The sequence below is a fragment of the Copadichromis virginalis genome, linkage group LG23 (genome assembly GCF_057382275.1).
Source record: "Copadichromis virginalis isolate Kocher_CV1m ecotype Utaka linkage group LG23, C_Virginalis_male_GT1.1, whole genome shotgun sequence".
Taxonomy (NCBI): domain Eukaryota; kingdom Metazoa; phylum Chordata; class Actinopteri; order Cichliformes; family Cichlidae; genus Copadichromis; species Copadichromis virginalis.
Genome location: NC_140639.1, coordinates 24,286,865 through 24,303,383, shown reverse-complemented (window position 1 = coordinate 24,303,383; position 16,519 = coordinate 24,286,865). Strand labels below are relative to the sequence as shown.

At 42.6% G+C, this 16,519-nt stretch overlaps 2 non-coding genes across 2 annotated transcripts; one reads left to right on the top strand and one right to left on the bottom strand.

Annotated features, from left to right (window-relative positions):
* Positions 1-5,641: 5,641 nt before the first annotated feature.
* On the top strand, positions 5,642-5,714 carry trnar-ccu (transfer RNA arginine (anticodon CCU)). The gene has a single exon. It is a non-coding gene; the product is annotated as a tRNA-Arg (tRNA).
* Positions 5,715-16,104: 10,390 nt separating this feature from the next.
* Positions 16,105-16,177, bottom strand: trnar-ccu (transfer RNA arginine (anticodon CCU)). The gene has a single exon. It is a non-coding gene; the product is annotated as a tRNA-Arg (tRNA).
* Positions 16,178-16,519: the final 342 nt, after the last annotated feature.

The following is a 16,519-nucleotide window of genomic DNA, read 5'->3' as shown; positions in this document are numbered from 1 at the left end:
TTATTTATTGACCCACCCTAAAGCCTATTTACTATCCTAGCTTTATTTTGGATGCTTTCATTATTTTACTTTGCGCACAGAAATAAAATAATTTCACAAAAACTTAAAGATAAAATACCAGGATCTTTGGGTCGTACGCATCTTCCTTCTTTCTCCAAACATAAACAAACAGATCCTTTTTAACCTCCTGACATCCACCAGTTACTTGCAACATAATTGGGGTTCAGGTCAAATGCATTCCCAGAAACTAGAAGACTCCCGCCCATTGTGGCCAGCTGTTTATTAGGCAGCTTGTTTTGTGGTCAATGTGTCAGAGCCATATAGACAGGTGGATGTTATATTAACCACAACCCTAAATTAGTCATCAACAACCTATTAGTTGCTAAAAGGATAGTTACTTCATCTATAGCCAAGCTGACACAGGGTAAGAGTAGAATTTAGGGGGATGTGTCCTTTTTCTAGTTTTCACTGCTGTACTTTTAACATGTAGCCAAAGAAGAAATTGTTTACGGCTCAGTTTTTCTGGCGATTATTGCTGCAGTGAAAGGAAAAGGAAATAAAAAGTAGAAGAACATAAAAAAAAGTTTAAATACATGAAAACAAATATGGGGGAATATATTTCACAGTTCAATGTGTCTGATGCTAAATGAAATATAGAGTAAGTGGGTGAGAACAAATGAAAAGTACAAACAAATAGCACTGGCAAAATCCAAGCACTAAAGAGCTGCAGCAGCGTAAGTACTCTCATTTCTTATTTTCAGAAATCTACACCACTTTCCTCCTCCGCCACCAAATTTTCACCAAATATAGCAACAAAATAATGTACAATAACACACTTGTAAGATGGTATGAGCTGCTGGAGTTCAGACATATATAGAGCCATGTTAATGTGGGGGGGGGTATTACAGTTTATCAACCTGCCTGTGCATCTGCCAATCAAACCAGCTGTCTGTCAGCCTGTCAACAAGCAGAGATAAAGAGAGAAACTTGTTCTCAGAATAGAATCAGCTGTTCTCTGTACTGTCGGATGCTCCTGCTCTCCGGAGAAAGCGTTTCTCATCTGACATCTCCGTGGATAAGACCGAGATTTCCTATTGGGTGTAAGGGAGTGATGGAGTGAACGGCTCAATGAGAGGGACAAGGGGGGAGGCCTGAACAAAGCTTTGTCCACTCGCACCCTCTCTGTGGATCACAGTGTGACGACCCCACTTTCCCAGACTGTGAAAGTCACCCTCTGGTGTTTAGGTTAAAGAAATCCAGGAGAGGAAATTAATTTTGTCGTAACTCGTTTAACCTTTCAGCGTGCCCCTGGGTAGCCAGGAGGCAACGAGAAGTGAGGTTGGATGTGATAACAGCTATCTGGTGACTGCTTATGGTCTGCAGCTCGTCAGTCTTCAGCATCACAAAGACTGCTCAGAGGTCACTTGAGATACATTTAAAGGCTCTAACCCAGGATTTTATTCATAATTACGCCAAAATTAAAAGTACATTTGTGTCAGAGTCTCTTGGAAACTGGAATCAGTTTGACCAGTGCACTTCACAACATGATTATCATGCATACTTACATTAAAGTGACCACATTTTTTTTTTTGCAATTACACTTGGAAAAACAGTGATTTGAGACTATAGTTGACCAGGTGCAACAAACTTGCAATCTTGTTGCCTTTGAAATGGTCGCTTTGAACACAAGGACCACTCGCAGTTAGCTGCCATCTACAACTTCGGCTTTGGCGCATCAAGTGTTAATAAAAAGTCCGTCTGCAATCAGTTTGGGTCAAGCTGGCAATCACATGCTGTCTGTTTGTGATAATACAGACATTGACTGTGAAAAATAGGCAAAAATTACAAATCTGATGCCATCTTTGCAAATCTACATACACAGAAATTCACATTAATGACTTAGATTCAACGTCCAGTCAGAACCTTATAGGTCTAACGGGATTTCATCCAAAATCAGTGACATGTTTGCTGCAGGACGATGATTTAAAATGACATAGGTGCTCAGCAACCTCGCTTTAATATTTATAACAAGAATACAACCAACTGGCAAGCAGCTGCCAATCAACTGCAAAGACATGAATTCTGCTTGCATTTATAAATGAGGCGGTAATTATTTAACCTTCACCAATATGTCTGAGTAATTGCAGTCAGACAATTGTTACTTTTCTTAAAAGTAACAAGTACGTTACAGCATTTGGCAAAAGCCTAACAGTGGTCACCAAAATGATATTTTTCCTAGCTGAAAGGAAGTGCTGTCCTATTCTTACTCTTTTCTTCTAACAAAAAAACAAAAAACAGATTTACCCATAAAATGTAACAGTCTGCTTGTCTCAGCGATGAGAAGTACAGCCCCACATGCTTGCTAGAGTGACTGTAGATTATTCTTGGTTAACTCTACCCACCTTGGAAACAGTTGGCAACACTGGCTCCGATCCAGCAAGAGGAGAAATTCATACCATTTTTTCCCTGTCTTAACGTTTGTGGTTCTTTTTCTGTTTACTGTGGTAGTTATGATGATTTAAAGTGGAACCAACTTTAGTTTCATGTGAATAAGTGCATATAAAATCTGCACTGAGACTTTAGATGGGGCATATCAGCGCAAACACCTCATACTAGCTGTCAGCACGAGCACGGTGGTGGAGGGGTGATGATTTCGGCACCTTGCAGTCACTGAGTCAGCCATGAACTCATCTGTATGCCAAATTACTCTAGAGTCAAATGTGAGACATCTGTCCAACAGATAAAGCTTTCACCAAACTGGGTCATGCAACAGGACAATGATCCCAAGCACAGCAGCAAATCTACAACAGAAGAACAACAAAGAAAAGAATCAAAGTGTTATTATGGCCCAGTCAAAGTCCAGATGTGGCACGGTAAGAGAGCTATGCATGAACAAATTCTCACAAACCTCACTGAACTGAAGCAGATTTATAAATCAGAATGGGCCAAAATTCCTCCACGACAAAACAAGAAACCAATAAAGTCACACAGAAAAAGATTGTTTCAAGTTATTGCTCCCAAAAGTGTTTTTCTACAAGCTGCTTTTAGCTTCCAAAGGACTGGAAAAACTTTTTGTCACAGGACTGTAGAAAGCTCCAGATTTGTCGTCACTGATGTTTCTGAGCCCTGACACACAACAGTAGGTAAGCAAATACGATGCGATTGCTCCCATGAGCCGGTGCATCCATGCATCACGGCACACGGCATAAAGATAAATGTTTCCCGACATCTTCACTCAGTTTCAACTTGTTGCCACATGTCAGCGGTGTCTTCCTGCCACTGGAAATGACTTCCTGTCTCTTATGGATTTATAGTCGCTTAGCAGATGTGAACATCTGGCTGCACAGGAGTTAGCAAGTGAATTTATGGGAGCGCATCTATAGCATTTGCAGCAGATTTTTATCCCTGTGTTTTGTTAGCGGGACATGAAAAGGAAAAAGCGGGAGTAAACAGAAAGAACTGATAGGATCCAGATTAAAAAGCCCGAGGTTGTTATAGGTAATGAACCTACACTGTGTGTGTGCAGCTATTGTCGCCTATAATTGCAGTGATGTTCTTCAGCAGCCGAGAAATGCCAAAGAGGACCCCTCAAACAAAAACACCTGCCTCGGCTGTCGTTTCTCTACAATATTTCCTTCCTGGCAATCCCCTGCCTCTCTGCCTTTCACACACTCCCCCCCTCCTCCTCCTGCCAAGGGTCCATGAGCGAATATTTTTGTATTTTTTTATAGAAAACAGAAGAAGAAGTGCCAGTTGGGAGACAAAAGGAGAAAGTGGTGACATTATGATGTGCCCGTGATGTTAATTAAAAGAGGAGAATGAGTCCATTCAGCAGCGTTTTACCGATCCCTGAACAATAACCTTTTGTGTTAAAGAGAAATGTGATCTATACCAACCCTGTAAGAGGTTTACATTAAACCCAGCAAGCTGTACAATGAAATGTCACTCTCCTGCCATCTCTGCAAGGATTCAGGCTCACGCAGTGACGTGTTTATGTGAGGTGAAGCGTTAACGCTGCGTTTCATTTTATTTCCTTTGCTTGTCACTTAAGCATTTTGTTATTGGTACTGTATATCACACCGCTCTATGTTTTCTTGTCATTTAGGTCTCCGTTATCCAATTCAGCTTTGTCTTTGCTTGTCATCTTTTTTGAAGGAGATGAAGAGGGGTCTTTTGTTTTTTAAATATAAAGGCCCTTAGGGTTTGTTTTATTTCATGTCAAGAAAATTTATATTTTTGATGTACTATATCACTGAGCATGTAAATACTATAAGCCAATCAAGCGTTCGGATGCTGGTGGATGTCAGGCGTGCAATTCTGTCAGTTTCTATCTTGTTGTCAGAGGCAGGATGAATGCATTAAGACGACTTCTGTACGCTGCTTTCATCAGATTCCTCTCTTTGAGACATGTGGAGGTACAAAAAATACACTGAAAAGCTCATCAGCCCATAAACACATCAAGTCATTAAGAGAAGTCTCGAACTTCTTGGCATTGTTCGACCTTTTTTGGGAAAGCTTCCAGGGGGTGGAAATCTGTTTCCGCAGGCTCGGTAATGTTCAGATGTGGTGATTCAGAGGGACATGAAAGGTATTTCACTCGCTCATGCTGTTCATGAGTCCACTTGCCAGCGTGAGTGGGGGCATTATTTTGAAATATGAAAATTTCATGAATGAAAAGCTCTTGCACCACGGGGTGTACCTAAGGAAATGGCCTCTTACTCCTTATTATTTCACCATGTGGAGGAATTACTGGGCTTATGACTCCCACAAGATTGCTACGATACATTTAAAGACCAGGCTGCACATTTAACTGTTACAACAATCTGCTGCAGGCATATATGACTTTCTTAGAATGGCAGCAGGGAGACAATTTAGGTCAAGAGGACTACCACTTTGGTCCAAATGAAATAGTGTAAAGCTACACTGAATTCACACCAAAGCACATAAAAGGCGTCTCAAGTCCTGGATTTTTGTTGCTGCAAAAAACATTTGAGAAAAATAACTAATCTTATGAACTGCCTTGACATAGTGAAGAATATCTAAGGTATCCTTCACAGACTGCTCAGCGACCCCAATGCAACCTCCGGTTAGGAGGATCAAAGCCGACTATAGATCGCCAGGTTGCAATTCTTATTGATGGAAACAACAGCTGCAGATCCATCATGTAAGTCTCTCATTCCACCACATACCAATGGTGTATTGGATTGAGATCTGGTGACTGTGAAGTCATTCTCATTGTCATGTTTAAGAAATTCGTTTGAGATGATCTTAGCTTTGTGACACGGCGTGTTATCAGAAGATGGTACACTGTGGTCATATAGGAATGGACATCGTCAGCAACAACACTGTTCATTGGTGTTTAACTAATGCTTCGTTGGTACTAAGCGGCCCAAAGTGTGCTAAGAATCAGAGCTGTTTTAATTAATTGTCACATGAAATCAGCAAGATGCTCCAAAGACTCTTTAAAGGCTTAATGTTTAATGTAATAGAGCCAGTGATCCAGATCTTAGTTACTCTCTAGTCCTTGGGTGGTTTCCTGTCCACAAACAACAGGAACATCTAAACACAGTGGAGCTCAGAGCACAGCTCAGGAGCTGAACCAACTGAACAATATGCAGTATGTTTGGGTTCACTGCGTGCAGCCCCAGTGGCCTAATGGATAAGGCACTGGCCTCCTAAGCCAGGGATTGTGGGTTCGAGTCCCATCTGGGGTGCCTTTCAGCAGAGTGGCGCAGCGGAAGCGTGCTGGGCCCATAACCCAGAGGTCGATGGATCAAAACCATCCTCTGCTAACACTTTTAGACAGCTGGTTGAACCCTGAGTAATGGGCCTCAAGTGTGCCGAGAAAATCATCACACCAACATAAACAGCACAATGGCTTCATGCTTTTTATGCCACCTCATGTTGTAGCCAATTTAGTTTACATGTCCACTGTTTTAATCGAGTACCCGAACAGTTGTACCTAATAAAGTGTGCATCTCTCTAGCTGACCATGCTTATTCTCCGCCCCTTACCTGTTTGATAGATGTAGGTACTTTTACACCTTTAACATCAATGAAAAATTTTTTATCAATTAGGTGGATTGGCCCCACCGGACGAATCACAGTGATTAATAATTCTGATTAGATGCCAATATTGTGATTAACAACATTTTTTTCCTCTATCATTTAAAAGATTTTCACTTTTCAGATGAAACATCTCAACCTCCACGAGACAACTTGTTTTTTTGTTGTTCTTTTTTCTTGAGGATTAAGTTTCCATCAGTCACTCTTGGTGACTTTGGATTCACATTTCTGTGGCGTTTCATGTTGTCACAACTTTTCACTCTGTTCCCTTTGTGGCGCTTTATTATTGCGGTTTTGTCTCGCAGTACAAAGACTGTATGGATTCTTTGATATGTCAGCGATGCAAATACAATGATGGCTTGAAATGACAAGAAACAGAAAGGAGCTCATACTCTGACAGCAGAACTAGGCCAATTTATATAGCAAATGATTGGTGCCATTCGTTTTAGCGCGCACGGAAGCAGTTGTTCACTTATACGGCGAGCAAAATATTAACAGTGTGTTCATAAGTAATTAGTCTGAACTCTAACCTTTCTTCCTTTCAGCACCCAGTCTGCTGGCTGTCTCTCTAACTCGCTGTAAGAAAACGAGCAGCTTGTTTCAACCTCAACAACCCCTGAAACAGTCGCCATAAAGTAAACACACTAGAAATCTTATAAAATTGTGGATGAGGTGATGACTATGGGACATTTAACCATATTTTCGTACATTTAATAAACAGATAAACAATTAAATTACAGAAAGTTCCCTTTTTTTATACTGTTTCCTTAAAAATGTATGTTTTTTTTTAATGGTGGCTTTACAGTAAAAATTGACTTGCATTTCGCTTCTTTTTCTTATATTGAAATATTTCATGAATTAAAAGGGTATTTAAAGTTATTTACACTGACAAAAAGGGAAGTTTTACTGGTGTGGGCCACAATGTAAAATGAGTTTGACATCTCAGCTGTGGAGGAAAGCGAGGTGTAGGAGTTGGAAAGAGTGGAAAGGGCGGAGGGATCATCCAATGCAGCGACCTCGGTTGATCGTGCGAGCGGGGGGGAAAGTCTTTGAGTTAAGTTTTAATTTTTACTGAAAAAATCTCAGTTCTCTGACTAACAGACTTGCCAAATCTCAGCCAAAGTTCTGGTCTAACCTTGACCACGTTTCGTTTTCCAAACTTTTGCTGCTCGGATCGCTCGTGGGTGTCCTCCCACTGTGTACTTGTACTTGTGCAACAAGACGGATGCAGAAAGAAGAGAATCGTAAGTGCATCCTAAGCGGTCCAGGGCTCCGCAGGCCTGTGCAAACCTGTAGGTGGTGATGAACAATTACTTAGACACACTCTGTTTGTTTTCCTCTGGAGGGAAAGAGGTTGGAGTGCATTTTTCTTTCATACAAAAACATAAAACTGCTCTCTGTTTTGGCCCTTTAGGATACCGTAGGTAAACAAAATTTGTAATATTTACTCGGCTGCAGTCACCCGGGTACTTGTGTCGGCAGTGGCTCCAGCTTGTTGCAGCATCGGGTACATCTGAGTGGTCTGCAGGATCTGAGGCATCACTGGGGAGGCTGTGCTGGCACGGATGAGGAAACGGGAGAAGGAAAGTGGGAAAGGAGGGGGTATAAAGGGAATCGATGCAAAGCTCCTTTTAAACTCAGTTCCCAGGCTGTGCAGCTGCTAGCAATTACCTGAGAAGGAGAGAGGAAAGACTGTGAAGTAACCCAGCGCTGAAGGCCTCTCCTCAGCTCACACCCGGAGGCTCACTAATTACTTCACCAAAAACCCTGAATATCTGTCAGAACCAATCAGAGGCCGCCAGGAAATAGGAACATGGAGAGGCATTCATTTGTTTGTGAGGCAAACACTCGCCAAGATACTAAGAATCTGTGTTTATTAATGCATGTGTACAGGTTGCTCCCTGGAAAATATTGCCTCCCGCTCTGAGGAGGGACATTTTCATCCACACAGACGCAGCTTAGCATGGAGTTAAGCAAAGGGTAGAAAGTAGAGTCGGAAACATGAGGTGCTTGCTCTATAGGAGAATCGTCATTTCTGCATCCTTACTCTTCCCTCCTTCCCCCAACACCTTCCTTCATCTTCTTTGGATTGGCTAGGGAGCCTGACTGTCCCCCTCCCACTCCACCACCACCACCCTCTGCCATATGCTCAACACCGTTAGTCTTTTAGAACCACTTTGTCACTCTCCCGAGTTTAGGAGGTAGACTTTGAAAGTGATGTCGCGGGATGCAAAACACCCGGGGAAGGTGGGCCAGCACCAGACAATGATTAATACGGCTTTCAGCGATCTCCTTGAAGGAAACTGAGGCGTCATTGCGTCGCTGCAGAATTACTTCAGCTTAGAAGGGAGGTGTGGGTAGGAGTGGTGGTGGTGGTGGGGCGGAGGGGTAGCTGCATCATAGTTCTTTGAATCGCCGTATATGGATGTTTTTTAATTAAAATGTTTAGAGAAAAACACATTATTCACAACCTTGAATTGCAAGGGCGAAACATACTTTATGCATCAGGGAGGAGGAAAGTGTTGAGACTTTGTCACATTCATGAAAGCCTCATCTTGATTTCCATGCCGCTCCTCCAAGGTTGAGCAGGTTGTTGTCGCCCCCCTCCCCCCCACCTCCTTCCTGTTCCAAGTTCTAAAATGATAAATGATAAATTAGCGCACATTTCTCATACCTTTCATCTGCTAAGATGTCGGGACGCACCGAGAAACAAATGCTGGAGATTTTAAATGTTAGAGAGAGGCTTTCTTTCTCCCTTTGGGGAGTGCTGATGTGTGCTTTTGCATGAATGGAGCCCAAAGGGAGTTTGCAGAGCTCGAGGTGGCAGGAAGAGCAGGAGCTGGTCATTTCCAACGTGAAGCCACAGGATCGTGTTTTCTCAGGGGCCGCTAATACGCGCTGGCATAGTGAGTGACTCTCCTAGATGAAGGTCTAATTAAGACTAATAGAAGACGATGATGGAGGTCTGCTCGGGGAGCCGTGACACTCACACCTCCTGTGGGTGTTACTTGGCTTTCTTCAAGGTACACTTATACACAGCGTGAAAGTGTTGTGCCATATCACAGAAGCCCACTGAGGAAGCTATTTACCTGTCACTAATTCTTGCTTGTTGCTGAGTAGTAAGATGCATGGTGCTGTGCAAAAGTGTTGAGCCATCCTGCATTCCTTTATGTTGTTTTGGAAAAACATACATAAGGCCTGGGGCCCAGAATCTGCCTGACAACGATTCCTATCCAGCCGACTGGAGGACTGGAAAATGTGAAGGAGCACGGTGGGTCAGACGTAGGGCTACACGATTAATCGTTAGAAAATCGCGATCTCAATTCATACTTATGTGCGATCTCATTTCCAAATGACAACGATTTAAAAAAAAAAAAAAAAAGACAACGGCGATTGTACCGCATTTTGATCCGGGACGTACTCTGCATGAAAACAAGCGCTCACTCTTCCTGCTCAACAAATGACAAGGGCGGAGCCTTATACCACGTGATACAGAAGCTGTGCCGTGTGATGCTAAAATTAGCAGGGAAAAAACAATGGAGAGCACGTCAGGGATGACGAGAAAGTGACAGGAGGAAATCCGTCCCGGTCAACCACCCAAACATCAATAACGGGAACCTTATACAGCGCTTCCCTATACACGTCGAACTCCCGCAGGCACAAAGAAATTACGGAGGCTATTACTTATCACCTGACCAAAGATATGGCTCCCATCAACACTGTGCAAAACCAGGGATTTAGGAAAATGCAACCACAAAACGTGAGACATTTGTTGTTTTATGTTTTTTATTGTGTTCATGTTCAGTCTCAACTGTTACGAAGTTGATGTGCAGTTGCAGAGCGTTCTCACTCCGTAACATGTCGACGTTTTGTCACGTCCCGCGGCGTTCCTGAGGAACGCGAAAGGAGACCTTCGGCATTCTTATGGTACGCGGCGGGTTATGACTGGGATCCAGTGCAATGACGCTCCCGCGGTAATAGACGTTCCAGCCCTGTATTCCAGCCCTAAACCTAACCTTATCCCTAGCCCTGACCTTTAATGATGTTAAATAGCGTGTTTCTAAGCGATTTGAAGAAAAAGAGCGAACATGTGTAGATTCAGTCCAGACGGTTCTCATATTTCCTCTTTTTTCCGGGGTCGTCATTTAGGAACGTGGTGGGTAGCCGAAAACGTAATATGGTGACGATTTGTCACCTAGCGTAAAATGTTACGCTTTGGGAGTGAGAACGGGTTGCAGAGCAGTTAATAAGTGCAATAAATATTTATACTGGAAAAGAAAATCGCTAGAAAATCGTCATCTCAATTCTAAGCCAAAAAATCGTGATTCTCATTTTATGCAAAATCGTGCAGCCCTAGTCAGACGGCTTTGTTTATTGTTGTTTTTTTTTTTACAGTGAGTCTGAACAAAAAAAAGTTAATTTTCTTTATGTTTTATAACTTTTTCTGTGATTTTCCACGTTTATTTCTTACAGTTTAAGCCCAAACAGTCATGCTAATCTACTACACCAACGTGTCTTTATCATGTGGAAAAACTGAGACACGCTGTTGAAATTGCATTGTTAAAAATCCCTCTGGGCTTAAATGTTCAGTTTTATTTCTCTTTATTGAGAGAAAGGGGAACTTTCACTAGTCGGGGCCACTTGAGCGAGTTATTTGTGGCCTACGATGTAAAATGAATTTGATAAATAGTCCTCATTACTCGTTGGGTGGCTTTAAAGGTGCATTGTTGATTTAGTCTTCCTCTCACTGGGCCGCTGCTGAAACATTTATTCAGTAGCAAAGTGAGCGAGGATCAGATTGCACATATTTGGTAGAAAGCAGAATATCAACACTGTGAAGAAAGTTCAACTGAGAGCAGCTCACTGGGGAACTCAGATGATTTTGTTGTTTTTTGATAAAAAATGTGAAAAATAAAAACATAAAATGAAAAAGAGAAACGTTCCACTAAGACTGTGTTCAAACTTTGACTGTGCATATATCCAGCTCTATGATCTGATGGACATCTTTACAGATTTAGGTAGCAATCACTAACTGTTCACTTTATAAGTTTACGAATGTCTAGGTTCTTGTTAACACAGATATCCAATCAGCCTATCGCCTTGCAGCAACTCAGTGCATTTAAGCATGATGAAGAGAGCCTGCTGAAGTTTAAACAGAGCATGAGGACAGGGAAGAAAGGGGATTTAAGACTGTGGAAATGCACTCACCATGTCTCATCAGGATACAGCCATGTTCTAGCAGTGAGTGCATTTATAAACAGTTTCCTTTGCAATAATGACAGAAAGCTGGCTGTCTAAAAGTGCTAGCAGGACAGCACACTTGTGATGCCCACGCTGCTAGAAATCACGCCAGATGGGACTCGAACCCACGAGCTTGAGCTTAGGAGGCTAGTGCCTTATCCATTAGGCCACTGGGGGTGCACTCAGTGTGCTGCATATTATTCAGTCTACAGCTGATCCATTGTGACCTGCAGCAGAATGAGGAAAATGTCTATTCAGCTCCTGAGCTTTGCTCTGGGCTCCACTTTGTTTGAGTGGTGTTTCTGTTGTTCGTGGAGACTCATGAAACCAGACGAGGACCAGAGAGTAACTAAGATGTGGATCACTGGCTCTGGTTACATTAAACATTAAGTCTTTAAAGAGTCTTTAAAGGATCTTTCAGAATTTATACCACAAAGAACAAAGACAGCTCCGAAGGAAAAAGTGGGGTCTGACCCTTTACTAGAAAAGTATAGTGCACAGTATAAAATATTGAATAATATAAGTAAGTATAAAATACTATCACAGCACAAATCAAAATGGGGAAAATGTAGTTCACACACAGTCTATTGAGTTTGAACTCTATTATTCTTAATTTTTACAAACTCTTTAAACCTTCGACTTGCCTGTAAGCTGATTTCTGCTGTTATGATCCCGGTCACACCCACTCCTGTCACATTTCTTCTGTCCCATCTCCCATTTTTTTTAAAATAAAGAAGTTGCAGTGGCCAGTTTGAGGGGGGGAAATGTGACAGTGATATAATGAGCTATGAATACTCGCATTTATCCACTAATAAGTGAGATAATTTAGAAATGAGTGCTGAGTAATGACGTTATGATTGTGGTGGGGACACAGAAACAAAGGAAGTGCTCTCACTCAGTCATTCCCTTCCTCCAGCACACACACACACACACACACACACACACACACACATTCATGTACAAAGAGTCATTTGCACACTCAATAAAACTACTGTTCTTCCATATCGCAATTTATCCGAACAAATTAGAGGCTGCGAGCATCCCACAGATGAAATCTCAGTTAGTATCTACCATGCAAATTAAAGCAACGTGGCCCATACTCCATTACACATATCATTATAAACCCCTTTGCCCCACTTCAAAACCCCCACTACCAATGATCAATCTCACCATGTTGGGGTATAAAATGCAAAGCTGTGAATTAACAAGCAGGCGTGACATGCTGATTATTGATTTAATGTCAGCGCCTGGACGGCACATACATCTCTGAGGCGCAGCACACTATTAAAATGTCCTAACTAGGGTAATTGCATTAGACACCTTTTTATACCACTTTGTAGGGCTAATCGGCATGTAATAAGGAGAGAGATGAGACAGGAGCCCAGCGATTCGTCGAGACAGCGGCCACGTGATGTCATGTCTGGAGGCGGAAGGTAAAGCAGGAAAGAGGGAAGAATAAAAGAAGTAGAAGGGAACGATCGGGGCTTTAATCTGTGCAGGGTTACAGATTTCTTGCCACTACAGTAGGAAAGGTTAGAACAGAGGTCAAAGGTTAAACAGAGACACGTCAATGTTGGTCTTTGGACTGACCTGATTAAAAACAACTACATTTTGACAGAAGCCCAGAGCGAAGATCAAGATCCAGCCAGCGTGCACACCAGAACATAAAAGCAGAAAACATGTAAGAAGGCCTCCACCCGAGCCCAGCAGAGGCCGGACAACTCATCCTGGACCCACCCAGGCAGCACAAGCACCATGTGAGCCGAGGGTTTCTTACAATTGAAATCTAAAGAGTCCTGCTGACAGATTTATTTAGCAATGTTTCTTTATCAGGCAGAAAAACTAAGTTGCCCAAAGTAGGCTGCATGTATGCGACCCTCGATGTAAAAAGAGTTCGACATCTCTGAGCTAAAAGCTTGCTTTAGTGTTTACAGTTTGGTGTTGTTAGAGTCATGCTAGCTAGAAATTGCGCAAAGGTAGATGTGAAGACAGGCCCGCGTTTGTGTCCGTGAAGTTTGAAGGGCACAAAAACAGAACAGTCCTGCAGGAAGACGAAAAGCATTTTCCCAAGAATTGAAACATCCTTCAACATGTTGACAGCGCTCCAGGCTTGGACCACTTCCTGTCGCTCCCTGAATGAAGATGTGAAACTTCATTATAGAACCCCCCGATGAGGCCTGTGAGGGAGGGAAAACAGAGAAAAGAAAGAGGAGAAGACGAAGAAGACGGGGTGGCCAGGTGCCAGGTGCTCACTGTGACGGGACACCCCATCGCCACGGAGACATGGGTCAGGGGGCATTTGGTGGGAGGGGCTGCTCGGGGCAGGGGGAAGGGGAGGGCGCGTGCTCCGAGCAGCGGGGCGGCCAAAGCTTTGGCATGAATTACCCGCCTGCTGAGCCGGCGCTTTGGAGATGCTGGATGAGAGGTCACGTACTCAGTGGCCCTCAAACGCACACACAGGCTCGCCCGGCAACAACAACAAGGCTCTGTGTGCGCCCGGCTAGTCACAACAGCTATTCTGCATTTAGCACACAAACACTTGTGCGCTCTTGGAGAGGATGAATTAGGTCAGCTCGGTTGGTCAAACAGGACGGCTCGATCCGCAACGGGGCACTAAACACAAATTATTCTCACTAGAATGCTTTTAATATCAAAGAGGAGAGGGACAATCAGTGGCTGGACCTCCTCCATTTAGACTGTCCCACAGCTCAGCGTGGCTCCATGCAAGGCACCTTGTCCAAAGAGCACCTGGACGCGAGAACAATTCGGGCGAATAGAGCACACTCGGTTTCTGTCCTCGAGTAAACAAGCTGAAATGCTGATTTTTTTTAAATTTTATTTATTTTTGCCCATCTGGGGAACTATGGCGTTGCTACGGTCACCGAAAGGCACAAGAAAAGTTTGTTTAATCTGCACACAGAGAATAAACATTTTAGTTTCTCGACGTGTAATAATTGAAATTTCATTTTTAATATTAACTTCATTAGATAAAATTAATGAGTTTGTTTTTGCGCTTTGAATTTTGGTAATTGGTTGACCTTTGTTTGTTGAAATTGGGATTACAAAGCGCATTGTGTTTTATGATGAAAAATAAAGATGTGGTTTGAATATGAAATGTATATTTTAACAGAGAAAACCTAAATACTTGAACTGCCTATAAAAAAAATTGAGGTTTGTATGTTTTAATGTGTTTTTTTTATGTACTTGATGTTATAATGCTGATGTTTACAAAAGTCATTTTACAGTTCAACATGAATAATAAAAGGGGTAAAAGAATACGTTTGAAGGCTGCAGTAATGATCCTGTTTTGTTGACCTTAGCTTTGTATCCCACAGACCCACACTGTTGTATATTTAATCAGACTGAGGACTGAAATTCAAAGACTAGCAACGACAGGCTAAATAACCCTCGGTGACCCAAGTTAAACTTGGCAATGGGACTGATAATTTACATATGACAGGGCTGTAAATAAGTGAGAAGGTCATCTATACCAGCGGTCCCCAACCCCCGGGCCTCTGACCGGTACCGGTCCGTGAGTCGTTTGGTACCGGGCCGCGAGAGTTGAGGCTCAGGTGTGAAATGTATAGTTTTCAGGGTTTTTATCAGTTTTGGCCGTTATTTTGTTATCGTTTTTATCGTTTACTCGGTTTTCCTTGGTCTTTTCACGTGTGTTATGAATAAATTTTCTTTTTTTCGGTACCGGTACTAGTTTTATTTTGTTGTATTTGTCCGCGACGCCTTAAAGGCGGTCCGTGAAAATATTGTCGGGCATAAACCGGTCCGTGGCGCAAAAAAGGCTGGGGACCGCTGATCTATACTGTTAGATACAATCAGGTCCATAAGTTTGTGGACGTTTTTACTTTAGACCATAACATCGTGTTTTAAATCAAATAACTAACATGTGGCTGAAGTGCAGGTTGTTGGCTTTACAGCTTTTAGAGCATTTTTTATAAACAGTTCTGCATTTTCAGAGGTTCAAAAGCAATTAGACAATTGAGTTTCAAGACCAGCATGAGTTTTGATTTTGGCATTTCTGATGGTGTCAGATGGGCTGGTCTGACTATTTCAGAAAGTGCTGATCTGCTGGGATTTTCCCACATAAGCATTTCTAGTGTTTACAGATAATGATATAAAAAAGTGAGCGGCAGTTTTCTGGGAGAAAATGCCTTGTAGATATCAGAGGTGAGAGGTGAATGGCCAGGCTGCTTTGAGCTAAAGGAAGACAACAGTAAATTTAAAAAAAAACACTTGTTGCGACCAAGGTATGTGTAAGAGCATCTCTGAAAGCAGCAGAAGTCCGCAATGGGAACCAGTCTCGAGCTATGAACTGGAAATTGAGGCTATAAAACACAAAACTGGACCATAAAATACTGACAAAGGTTCGCTGGTCTGATGAGTCTCAAGGCAAGGTGAATATATCCAAATCAAAGCGTTTCCTTGAACATGATGAGTCCACTGTACTCAAATGGCCTCTGCAGACACCAGATCTCAATCCAATAGAGCAACTTTAGGATGTATTGGAACGGGAGATTCACATCATGTCAACATGGACCAAAATCTGTGATGAATGGTTCCAGCACCCTGTGCCATTAAGAGCTAAGGCAGGGTCCAAACAGATACTAGGAATGACTTGGCCAGTAAGTGCATATATAAACAGTGTCCATTAATGGACACGTTAAACAGTGACCTTAATGACAGAAAGCCCGCTGTCTAAAAGTTCGAGCAGAGAATGGCTTCGATCCATTGACCTCTGCGTTAAGGACCCAGCATGGTTTCACTGGGCCACTCTGCTGGACAGCACCCCAGATGGGATTCGAACCCACAATCCCTGGCTTAGGAGGCCAGTGCCTTATCCATTAGGCCACTGGGGCCACCTTGTGTGTCATCCCTCTATGTGGTTACTGCCCTTTGCTTATCATACCAAAGTGAAGCTGGCCGTCCGAACAAAAATTTTACCCACGCCTGCCTTAGACGAAGGATCTTGTTGGTTGTTTGGGACTTTGAAGCTAACACTGGCTGTAAAAAGAAAAGTCACACTGAAGTAAATAGGTGGTAAATGAAGGCTTTTGGAGCCAGTGAGTAGCTTTAGCCTCTTAGTAAAAATAATCGTGTTCTGATAAGATCATCAGGCAGGCTACCATTTACCATCTTAATGTGGAGTTGCCAAGGTTACACGTATCCAGTGTCAAACGCACAGATGCGAGATCTGACTT